The following is a 12,710-nucleotide window of genomic DNA, read 5'->3' as shown; positions in this document are numbered from 1 at the left end:
TGTTGTGCAACCGTGTTAATAGGAAAACTCTCTGGAGACATGTTTCATCACATCACATGACATGACATGTCACTTGTTAGATGCTCTTATCCAAAGAGACTTACATACTCAATACTGAGGACAATCCCCAGCAATTTGGGGTGAAGTGTCTCAGGGACACAACGACATGCTGGCCGTTTCTCAATCTCGAGGATACTGGCTTCCAAGCCAATATTTCAAGGATGCTACGTCATCGAGTGCCGCCGAAGGACTGTTCCAATCTCCAGCATACTTGGAATTCCACCGAGGCCGCGTCCTTGGTTTGGGGGTAATTTCGAGGCTGCACATGGGTAGACTTCGCGTCCTTAAAATCCCCACAATGCTTTGCGCACGGACCAATTTCCCCAAATCTGTGGTGGAAAATGTAAGGCGGGGCCTCTCGTATGACACACACCTGCACACTTGCTAGCCTGTTCCACTCTTCGTTTTCCGAATGCCAGGTAGGATTCTTGTTTAGCTTCTGAAGGAAGTGACTCGGAAGACATGTGCTACCAAGCAAGCATCCTCGCGATTGAGAAACGGCCGCTGACTGCAGTGGGGTTTGAACCTGTCCGAACACCAACGCACAACCCACTGCACCACACGCCTCCTCGTCATGTACACTTATTGCTGTACGAACGATATGAAATGATTACACACACATCTCTTTTTTTTTATCAGGTTGATCCACTTCCCTTTATAGCAAAACCCAGAGAAATTGAGTTATTCGCCCGTCTGTTGATATTCAACGATTGCACACTCAAGGTAATTTCTGTCTGCAAATAGCTGCTTATAGGTAAACAAATTGATGCTGGAATCCTGTGAAGACCTCCTCTCTTCGGTTTGATCTTGCTCTTCGGGTTACTTCTCATAGACGTGACCAAAAACACAAGCTTTTCACCGAGTGCTGTTCAGAGTCAGGGTTACATAAGCCCAGCACAGCTTCTCCGCATCTCCAGACGTCTGAGAGGAACACAAAGCAGCCTGTGTGAAGGACTACTTTATCCACATATGTACAAGTAACAGTACTTATAACACCCATAATGCATCAGGTGATCTTTCTGGATGATGCAATAAATCACATTAAAATGGTGCATCCAGACATGTATTTGTCCTCTTATGATCACATGAAGGTTCATTACCGGTTCTACATAGAAAATTGCATTGAGAAATGTAACCAATTAAGGATGTGCAATGAAAGCCAATTAAAAGGGCCCTATTATGCTAATTTGTAGGTTAACTGAAGGAGGGAACTTTGGGATTTTAGCCTCTGCAGACATGCACTAAAACTTATAAAGCACACTAGAGGAAAGGAAAACCCCTAAAAATAATATTAGGACCTCTTTAAAGAATAATTACACTTTATTAAAACATGGATTTTACTTAGCTTTGACCATTGATTCTAAGAACAAGAACACACCGGGATAACAACGTCCTGAAAATAATGTTACGAAAATCCAGATTTATTCCTCCACAAAATTGGTATTCGTCTGAGACTAAAGTCCTGAACCGTTTCCTTTAAACCTCCAGAGACTCTGAGCCTGCTGGCTGTTTGAATTGTTCCTCCATCACACAGCATCTACTCTCCCTTACAGTGTGTGTGAAACCTGTTGGCAGCAGACGTCTCAATTCCCTGTAATTATTGTCGTGTGCAGCCATTTCCCAAAACCCTGCTGATGATAACTCAGCTAAATGGTTTGTCAGACTGAGGTCCAGTGACAAAGAAAAGCAGAAAGTTACCCTGACGGCTTCTCAGATAATTCTGGTTTCTGTGTAACGCTCCATTAGGTGAGGATTCAGGTGTTACAATGCATCCATTTAACATGTAATTGGGCTTTTATCTAGCCTAATCAGTGGTTGAAAGATCACATAAACCAAACAAGTCAGTGTAGTGTCAGGGGACACCTTGCTTCTTCCTTTTGTCCGTCTGTACCCGTGTACTCTCATGTTCCCAATAACCCAGCTTCCCCCAAATGTATTTTTGGTGTCTATCTACGCCGGGGTCCTGAGTCGTGGCTGAACCTGAGTCCTGAGTCCTGATCTGAGTCCTGGACTTCGAGTCGTGGCTGAACCTGTCTCTGCGGTCCTGCCGGACTCTCATCATACTACTTCCCTGATGGCTCCGACAAGATTGTAGTTGACATCTTCGTGGATTCATCTTCTTATTACAAACACATGCATTTCCAAACATTCGGTCTACCTATGCTGTAAATGTATTATCTCTTCGATTTACACACGGCATCTATTGCACGTCTGTCCGTCCTGGGAGAGGGATCCCTCCTCTGTTGCTCTCCCTGAGGTTTCTCCCATGTTCCCCTTTAAACTGTGGGTTTTCTCCGGAAGTGTTTCCTTGTACGATGTGAGGGTAAGGACAGAGGGTGTCGTGTTGTCATACTGATATTCTGTACACACTGTGAAGTCCACTGAGACAAATGTAACATTTGTGATATTGGGCTATATAAATAAACATTGATTGATTGATTGATTGATTGATTGATTGATTGATCGCTTTTATGAATGATCTTTTTTATTTTTTATTATTACGTGTTAAATGCCTACGTGAAGCACTTTGAATGAGCTCTACAAATAAACTAACCTTGAACCTTGAACCTATAGTGAACCTAAAATGAAGCTGTTATTTTAACGTAAATGTGTTTCATAATATTGCTTGAGTTCAGCTTAGAGTTGAAGCAACCGCTAGATTTGTACTATTTTCTACATTTAGCTTTCGTGGGTCCACATTTATGGACCGAAGGAGATATAAACCATGTCTCTCCCCTCTCAATACTGGCAATGTTAGCTCACCGGCTAATAATGGACGAGCTAACGCCTTTAGCTATGAATCAGAGGGAATGTCTGGAGTGTAGTTTGATGTGTTTTACAGAAACATGGCTGCACCAGGATGTATCTGACAACAACGCTTCCATCAATGGCCTCAGGGCTGTTTGGGCAACATTTCCATCAACGTTCCCAACATTTTCTTTGATGGCTTCAGGACTATTTCATCATGTCTTCACCTTGAGTCTTGAGTCTTGAGTGGGTCTCTGTGCTGTAGAGGACGTCCTGTTCCTTCCTGTACTTCAACTTGAGTTTATATAAAAATGTATTTATTATATTATAATATGGGGCAGCTGTCACAAAACTTTATTTCCCCTGGCATTACCAAAGTATTTAGATTGATTAGAGTTACGAACAAGTTGAGAAGCAATCTGAACTTTGACGCACCAATGAACCTATTAACAGCCCTTTTACATCCCACAACAACCCTGTCTCCTCAAAATGACATTCACACAGAACTAAACTGCTTTCTCAATAACCTATAAAGGCCAGCAAGGTTGTTCGAATTAATAGCAGCCCTGTGTGTGGTCAGGCGCATTGTAGGAAAGCAAGACAATAAATGGCAAAGATATGTAGAAAATAAACATATTTGATATACGTCCAGAACAAACGCAATGTGGGTGAAAACACGTTTGTCACTAAACGTCATTGAGAATGCAGTTTAGTTCTGTGGTAACGTAATTTTGAGGAGACAGGGTTGCCCACAATGCCCTTTGCTGATCACTGGAAAATGTGTGATGGCTCATATCTCAGAGCATATCTTTTAGTGCACATGTGTCAAACTCAAGGCCCGGGGGCCAAATCAGGCCCTTGGCGGATTTAATTTCGGCCCGCAGGATAATTTCTAATTCCTATTAGATCTGGCCCGCCGGTATATTGCACGCACACCTTCACTCCATCCTGAGGGTCTCCTCAGCTCAGAGCCTGAGCCCAAACATTGATGACCTTGCACCCTAGATGAGATGCCAAGTATCTGAGCTAGCATCACAGAGCAGCACACTGAGTTTCATGGATGTTTCCTTCTGCACGCTGTCTCTCACGACAACAGGGCATGTTTGGTTTTCTCTTTGAGGGAAATAGTTTTGTTGAAGCTGTTGTTGGCCTGTGGGAAAATGTAATCATAAGAAATGACTCTGGAGAAGCTGCAGATAGAGCCATAAGAAATGAATCAACTGATTATTTAATGTTTGATGTTGTTTTTATAGGCAATAATTGAAGCTTTGTTAGTTCCAGGTTTAATATGTGCAATAAATTCATTTCAATAAGTTCTGCAATAAACATTGAACCAGTCCGGCCCTCGACTAGTACCCATTTTTTTATTTTGGCCCACTGTGTATTTGAGTTTGACACCCCTGTTTTAGTGTGTCCTGGGTGGCATTGTGCTACACTCTCAAAAGCTTTGAAATGGAAGAAACAATCCTGTCTGCTGTTGTGATTTTTTCCAGAATAGTGCAATCCCAACTCCCAACTGAAGTGAGTATGCAATAAACCACTGTGCAGCATCTTGGCATCTGATAAGCCTCCAAACTGGGCGGTTTCATATTTTGTCTTCACATCAGATCCAGTGCAACCCCTCGCTGTGACTCGCTGCAGGGTTGTTGTTTGTTTGAACCTTATGCATGTTAATATACTTCAGTGTTGTCAATACTATTTTTTTTCTACATGCCATTCTGAAGTGTTTCTATGCTGGTTTTTTTATGGTACTCTAAAGACAACACACACATTTGGACAGCCCCCGCTATCAGGAAGGATTAATTACTTGCAGTGACTAAACTGATAGAAAACACTGAGTTTAATGGCACTCTTGCATGCCTGCTAATTTATTCTCAGATTTGGGACATTGTGACTAACCCCCATGTTACCTGTCAGAAACAACAGCTGTTTAAAGTCGGCATCCAATCTACTCCCAATTAGCCTTAAACACTTTAAAAACAGACATCTGGCTCGTCAACATAATCCTCAATTACTGGATTCTTGGTTATATTCTTGTTGGTACTGAATGCTACATTCATTCAGATTGCCATGAAGTCAAACCCATGACAGTGACTGAATATAGAAAATGAAATGTGCAAATGGGTAATGGACCGAAGCTTTTTCTGATGTCAGGGGTAACATTTCATTCATCCAATCCTTTTGAAGCTGTCAATTACCAAAGTTAGGGTGTCTGGATGATTTAGTTCAACTGAATGATCCTTCTAGTTAGAGAAAAAACCTTCTATTCATCAGTTGCACTTATTAAAGAATATGAAATTGGCCTGGAGTTTGTCAGAACCAACATTCACGCAATTTAGGGTCGTCTGAGGAGAGTAAGGAACATGTACATTTCAAAACAACAGGGGACCATGAACTAGACCCTGTGGGACACCGTGAGAAAGAAAAGATGACATTTTGTGAGATGTGATTGGATTCCATGACTCTATGAGACTATTTGAAATTGATAATTTGACTTTCCCTCAATTGAAGAATTAAAGGGGACCTATCATGCAAAATGCACTTTTCTATGTCTTTTCTACATCATCTCTAAAATCTCGGATCGGATCAATCTCTAAAAACGGGGAACAACGGCGCTGATCCAGATTTGCGTCCGATATGACGTAATATCTGAAATGTGGCCCTATCAGAAATGTTGCTATCAGAAACAATGCCCGACTGTTTTGGACGTAATATGGTCGGTGTTTACATTAGCATCGCTAACACTCAGAGCTAACCTGTACTGGAGAGCATGTGTGAAGAAGCAGGAAGTAAAAAGGAACTCACCTTGTGGTATAACCGGCAAGAGAGAAAGCCTTTGAGCTCCATACTGTTTCAGAGAGAATCCTTGATAATCCATGATATGGCGTTTCATCACGGCAGTATTTAGTTTAGACAGTAGCTGCCGGGTCCCGCATGAGCTCAGACCCCTCCTTTTTTTTATGAATTTCCTTTTTTTATTTAAAGCTTTATACCCCAAATCAGCCCTTTAGAAACAGGAAGTGAAATAGAGGGATATGAGGCATGGCTAGAATGGGTGATCTGTTTGGTATTTTGAGCAAAAAACTTCATAGACATGTTTTTTAAATATTTGTATATATCTGAGACGTATGCTATTGCCTACAAATAGCATGATAGGTGACCTTTAATGTAAATAAATAAAAAATAAAATAAATAAATAAAATATTCAAAAAAACACAAGTAAAATAGCAATAATAAAATTGACAATATAAATAAAAAATAAAATAAAGGTAAATATAATATGCCAGTTTGGAGTGTTTTCCTGCAATAAAACTAATTTCTTCATTCCGCATAACTCTACTGCTAAAATATTGCCATTGCTTCCTCTGATCAGGTTTTAATTTTAACATAAGAAGTCCATGCATTTATCAGCACTGTGCCAGGATTGGCTGAGGAATACAATCCCGTTTTTCATCCAGTTTTGGCATCGTCCTTTCAGTTTGAATTTGTTCGATTTTTTGAACATTTTTCTTACAAGACACGCCAACATCTGTCTCCAGAACCTCCCCACCTTCAGGGTGGGGAAGTCAGTGCAGATGCTTCATATTCTGAGATTTACCGCCAGCTCCTCTCTGGCTCTGCTTCTCGTGTCATTAAATCTTTTGGGCTGCTGTTTGAGGAGGGCCGGAGCAACAATTAACCACATTTGTTACATCCTCCACCCTCCCCGGCTAATTCACCATCATGTGTCCTTCGCGGCTCATTTGCATCGCCGCAGATTCTAAGTGTGTCAGTATTCACAGTGAAATACCCTAAATAAAATCACTTGTTTTAATCAATATTGAAAATCTGGCTTTTAATGAACATTAAGAATGCATTTAGAGAAATGTGAAACACTTCTTTACCAATAAAATGGGAAATGTTATCTTTTATTTCACACCCTTACTTATTTACTTAATTACTTCTAAAAAATAGGTTTTATTTATTTTACTTTTCCTTCTAATTTGTATTCAAATATTTGTATTTTATTTTATTTGTAATCATTTTTTTTATTTTACTTAAAATTTGCATGAAACTAATTTTATTCTGTTTTTAATTATTTTTCATTGGACATTCTTACTTTAACTTCTTATATTTATATCAATATTTGTGTTCAATTTAATTTTTCTACGACATGAAATCTGGTATTTTTATTAATAATGATAATTCTCTTTCTAATTTGAACCTTTAATGTTTACCTAACTTGTTGTATTTGTATTTAATTGTATTATTATTTGTATTTTAATATTGAAAGAAGCCAATTTTCCCGCTTGATAATACAAAGTACTCTGCCATAAACGGCCCCTAAAGTGAAAAGGACCTTACTTCCCCAAAGTGACAGTCCATTATCAACATTCTCTCAAGCCATCCATATAAGGAAGTGCATTTTATCTTGCAATTTGCTGGGGAAAAAATCCTTCTCCTCTGTGCTCTCTGTTGGGATGCATCCCTCTGGGAGCGTGGAGTCGCAGCAGCATGATGGAGGACTCGCTCTGCTGCAGAAAGAACAGAACCACACTCAGCGTTCCTCCTCAGTGATACAGCAGCTGAACTGTAATGGATGCACACTAACTGTCTGCAGCAGGAAAGACATATTCCCCATGTTTTGCTTGCATCCATTATCCTCCTAGAGGGAAAACAGCACGAGTCCTTTTGGGGGCAAATCGCTCCCTCACTTGAAACCCTGGCGGAGGCATCAGCCGAGGAGTGATGTAGTTTCACTCTGGAGTTTTTAAATGGAGCTGTGCTGTCGTCTCCTGTTTCCAACACAACACAGCGCTCAGAAATGAAAAGACTGACGAGATGCTTCAATGCCACGGTGAGGAATCACTGAGGCTAACTGTAGTCTGACTACAGGAAGTACAACTCAATTTCTATTCATATAGTATTTAGGAGAATCAGGGGCGCTCCAGTACATTTATAGTTTTTAAATATTTATTTGTCAAGGGGAATGCCAGAAAGCATCGACAGAGATGTTCTGCTTTGAGAGTTTAGAGCCAAGGTTCATCTGCAACCTGTGTACCTGGTTCGATTCCAGCCCTTCAGTCAACATGTCGATGTGTGTCCTTGGGCAAAATACTGAACCCTCAGGTGCTACTGATGGTGTGTGTGTGTGTGTGTGTGTGTGTGTGTGTGTGTGTGTGTGTGTGTGTGTGTGTGTGTGTGTGTGTGTGTGTGTGTGTGTGTGTGTGTGTGTGTGTGTGTGTGTGTGTGTGTAGAGCAAGTGGTGCTGCTCTGTATGAATGAGGTGTGAATAGATGAATGACTCGTATGTAAAGGGCTCTGAGGGGTCGAAGAGACCTGATAGTCTGCACTGCATCTACCATAACTGTGAATGTATCGTCGTAAAAAGACTTCTTCCAATAACAGGACTAGTATGAGGGTGAGGTGCGTAAAATATAATTTAAATGTTTTTATATACAAGATTTAAATATTTGCATTCAATTCCATTTTTTTTACATTATTTGTCTATATAAATATTTTGACTTTATTTATATTTTTATTTTCACTTTCTTACTCTTACATCTCCTACTCTTCATTATATATATGTGTATTATTTTTTTAATTTATCTCTTATTTTAAAGTTTTATAAAGTGGAGCAACATCACAAAACACAACTTCCTTCTGTGACTGTGATACATAAAGCATGCTGTCAGGGAATCATTTCGCCCTACATGTTTACCTTTCACCCTCTGACGCAGCTGACCAGCCTTGATCAGCTGTTATCTCCCTTAAGGAGGGGCTGCCCTAGCAACTTGTTGTTGTTACCAGTGTATGGCCGAGTAACTCTCTGTCAGAGGTAGTTATTGTCGTGGGACACCTGGAACCATACTTGTCAACCCTCCCGATTTTCGCGGGAGACTCCCGATTTCATTGCCCTCTCCCGGTTTCCTCCCGGGGTCATATTTCTCCCGATTTCTCCCGATTTCTGACAAAATCAGATTTACAGACGACTGTTTCCACTCGGACTTTAATACAGCTACACCATTGTTTGGTGTCCATGGTAACACGTCTCTTTGCTGAGAAATTCTGAGAGGTTGAGGCAGATATTCACAGAAAACAGAACAAGAATCGACAACTACTCTACTCTCTGCTCACTCCTTTCCTGTAAAATACAGGTCCAGCCCACACATATGCTCCATCAAGGACGGTGCTACATCTAACAGCTCCGGCGATCCACTAACACCCCCCCCCCCCCCCCATTTTGCATTTGAAATGCTCCCGATTTCTGAGGTCTAAAGGTTGGCAAGTAGCCTATGCCTGGAAAACATCCTTCTCGGGGTGTAGATGACCCCGAGCCATGAACGACAACAAATGTGATTCAGTGTCCAGCTGTGTAGTATATCTATTGAAAAACGTTGAATATTACACTCTGAGTTAGTTAAAACCTGGAGCTACAGGAGGGGTCTTCAGAATTGATTGTGGCATCTCTACCGTGACATGTCTTGTGAATTCTCCGGCCGAAGCTCCAAATAAACCGTCAGTGTTTGCCATCAAAGCTCCAGCTCTCCTCGTGTCTCTCTGAGTCCTGACTCCAATTGCTACAGACGTTTCCCCCACAGTGGCTATATTACAGTATTCTGTATTATCTGTGTTTCTCTAAAGCCTTTCACAAACATTAGACCATCTGCTAAAGAAACCCCTCACTCTGATTTCGAACAGAGCTACTGCCATACTATTAAACTATGGTAAATGTTGTGCTACTGAACACTACCTCCAGTTCTGTGCTTTTGTTTTCCAACTGTTGGCTGCTCGCAAAATGTCTCAATAACGACTCTGTCGCGGCTGTTTAAGAAACACAAGGAACCTTTTCCAGCAGTTCTCCTCACTGCCAGCTCCTGTAATCACTGGAAAAGCTGAACGATGAAACTCTCCATAAAATCCAACCTTCACAGAAGTTATTCTCTGGAGATTTTACTGCCGCTGCGAGTGTTTTGCAAAGGCACACACACACACACACACACACACACACACACACACACACACACACACACACACACACACACACACACACACACACACACACACACACACACACACACACACACACACACACACACACACACACACACACACACACACACACACACACACACACACACACACACACACACACACACACACAGATAGCTGCTGTGAAGATATTCTTTAATTTCAGCTGTTGAACTGAGTGCCCATAAAATGAAAATGAACAAGTCAGGCCTCTTTTGTTATGAGCACAGCAGACCATAATGTGGGTTTGATATGCATTAGTTTGATAAAATAAGCATTTATATTTATGAATGTTTCTCATTCAGTAGCCTCATATATAAGGAAATGACTTCAAAGTGCCTCTGAATGCAGCGGCCACTGTGCAGTCAACACACTCCTGGAAAATGTTCATTTCTGCAAAGCCATATTCAGTGTCTGTGTTCATATTTCCAGGCGTCTGTGTAATAAATCATGAGGTCATCATGCCATGCAGCGCGGCGACGATAAAGCGTAATAAGAGGAAATATGGAGGTTACATGTGGCGCACATTACTGTCTCAAACTCGCAATAAGAATCATGTAAAAGATCATAGTAGGAATTAGATTGTGGTGCCAGTTTAAGGCGAGTCAAGGAATTCATCAGCATTCTTTTTATCTAGATTTTCTAGATTTATATATTTTTTTTTAGAATGAGACATATTTTAATGGTCCCACAGCGGGGAAGTTCACATTACTACAAAAAAGGAGATTAAGATTAGAAAATATACAGACATGTTTGTCTTGGGAGGTTCCCTATCACTTAAAGGTATAGGTAAGAATGGAGAAAGAAGCTCGAGTGCGCTAGAATCTGAAAAGACACAAACGGAAGAAATCTGCCACTTCCTTACAGAGCCCCTCCTCCAACACACATGAACGCGCACATGATCAATGAGGGCACGAGATAAATTTGTGCACAGGTGAAGGCTGACAGGCAGGTAGGCCATCCAGTTACTTTAGCCGGGCCGGCTCAGATGATTGGTCGTGCTTTTTACTGTACCACGGCTTCCACAGATGAAAATTGTATGTATTTATTGTCAGTAGGCTTGTTTGAGACGCGTTGCGGCTCGCATCGAAAGTAGACGAGAATAGCCGATCGCAGCCGGGGGAGGTCTCAAAAAGCTCGCCTGAAGTCGGACAGCTCGGAGTCGGCTTCTTCTTCTTCTTCTTCTTCTTCTTCGCCTTCTTCTTCGCCTTCTTCTTCTTCTTCTTCGCCTTCTTCTTCTCTCAGTTTTTTGGCGGATTGCAAACAACTTACAGGTGCATACCGCCACCTCCGGAGTCGGCTTGACTCGGTTTGCATTTACAAAGAATGCACAAATGTGTTTAATCGTTAATGTCAGATATGTAATAAGTAAATACATTTGTTCCTGCTCCAGATTAGATTCAACTTTATTGTTATTGCACAGATTACAGGTACTGAGACAACGAAATGCAGTTTAGCTTCTAACCAGGAGTGCAACAAGCAGTAAAGTGAAAAGTAATGTACACAATCTACAGGATAAAATATAGAATGAATTCAATGATGAATAAACAGTGAGGGGTATGAATACACTAGATACACACAGCAGCCTGTGAGCAGTATGAACAGTGTGTATGAATATGCTAAGATATATAAAGTATGAAAACGGTAAGCAGTGCAAGTATAGTATAACATATATAGATATTAATTTCATGATGATAAACATTGTGGAACAATGATGAAAAATGTGACTGGAAGTGGCGACATAAAACTGACACAAAATAACAACAACATTTTGCCGAGCCAATTGGAGAGTTTCATCAGCAGCACGGGGTACAAACCACCAGCTCGAGATACGGTTATGGCTAGAAAGGATCCGTCTTGTGTAAATATGACGTCACGTTCTCGTTGTAACTCTCGTTGTAATTGGAGCGGCTCGAAAACACATCTACAGCAGTAACATGATGCAACATACACATTAATCCAGCAGCAATATTAATAGAGAAACATCAGACATAATAGTAAAACACTGCAAGGGAACATTTTATTGCACCAGGAGCTATCTTGGGACTTTTACTGCGACAACGTTGACTTGCCTGTGAATAAAAAATAAACCATAGTGTTGGTGATCTACAGTGTTGTCATTCTTCTTTGAACACCAGCAAGACCGCTAACACCCTATTTCAACAATCACACTCCCTGTAATTGACATAATTAATAGATAGTTTAGCTTCTCATCATCATTTGCTGTGGCCCACTGATGTTAACGATCGTAACTGAAAGGCTGCTTGCCAAACGTAAACATTCAGCCACGTGACATTCAGTCAAACTCTCGCGAGAGTTTTACACAAGACGGATCCTTTCTAGCCATAACCGGGCTGCTGAAGCGAAATGCTTGATGGGAAACGACTCGCTAGTATCTCGAGGTTATGGCTAGAAAGGATCCGTCTTGTGTAAAACTCTCGCGAGAGTTTGACTGAATGTCACGTGGCTGAATGTTTACGTTTGGCAGGCAGCCTTTCAGTTACGATCGTTAACATCAGTGGGCCACAGCAAATGATGATGAGAAGCTACTCTAGCCATAACCCAGCAGCCCGTGGAGAGGAACTGCGCAGCCTTGCCGCGCCTCGCTCTCAAGGCTGCGGGCGTCTGAGATTTCAACGTCTCATGTAGGCGAGCCTCCAGAGCAAGTCGGACAAAATGACTAACCATCATGCAACGCACTAGCAAGACGTTGATCGCAACTGCGCAGGTCTCGCTTGTCTCAAACAAGCCTATTGCTATCGGGATGTTAAGAGCATTCCATGGAATAAAACAAAAAGTGTTTCTTAAGTGAATTACCTACCCCACCTTTAAGGGGCCGTTTTTGTTCAATATTTAAATACAAATAAAATATAAATAAATAGAAAATATAT

This window comes from Notothenia rossii (assembly GCF_949606895.1).
Source record: "Notothenia rossii genome assembly, chromosome: 9".
Taxonomy (NCBI): Eukaryota; Metazoa; Chordata; class Actinopteri; order Perciformes; family Nototheniidae; genus Notothenia; species Notothenia rossii.
The sequence above is the reverse complement of the archived record's forward strand: the minus strand, read 5'-3'. Positions refer to the sequence as shown.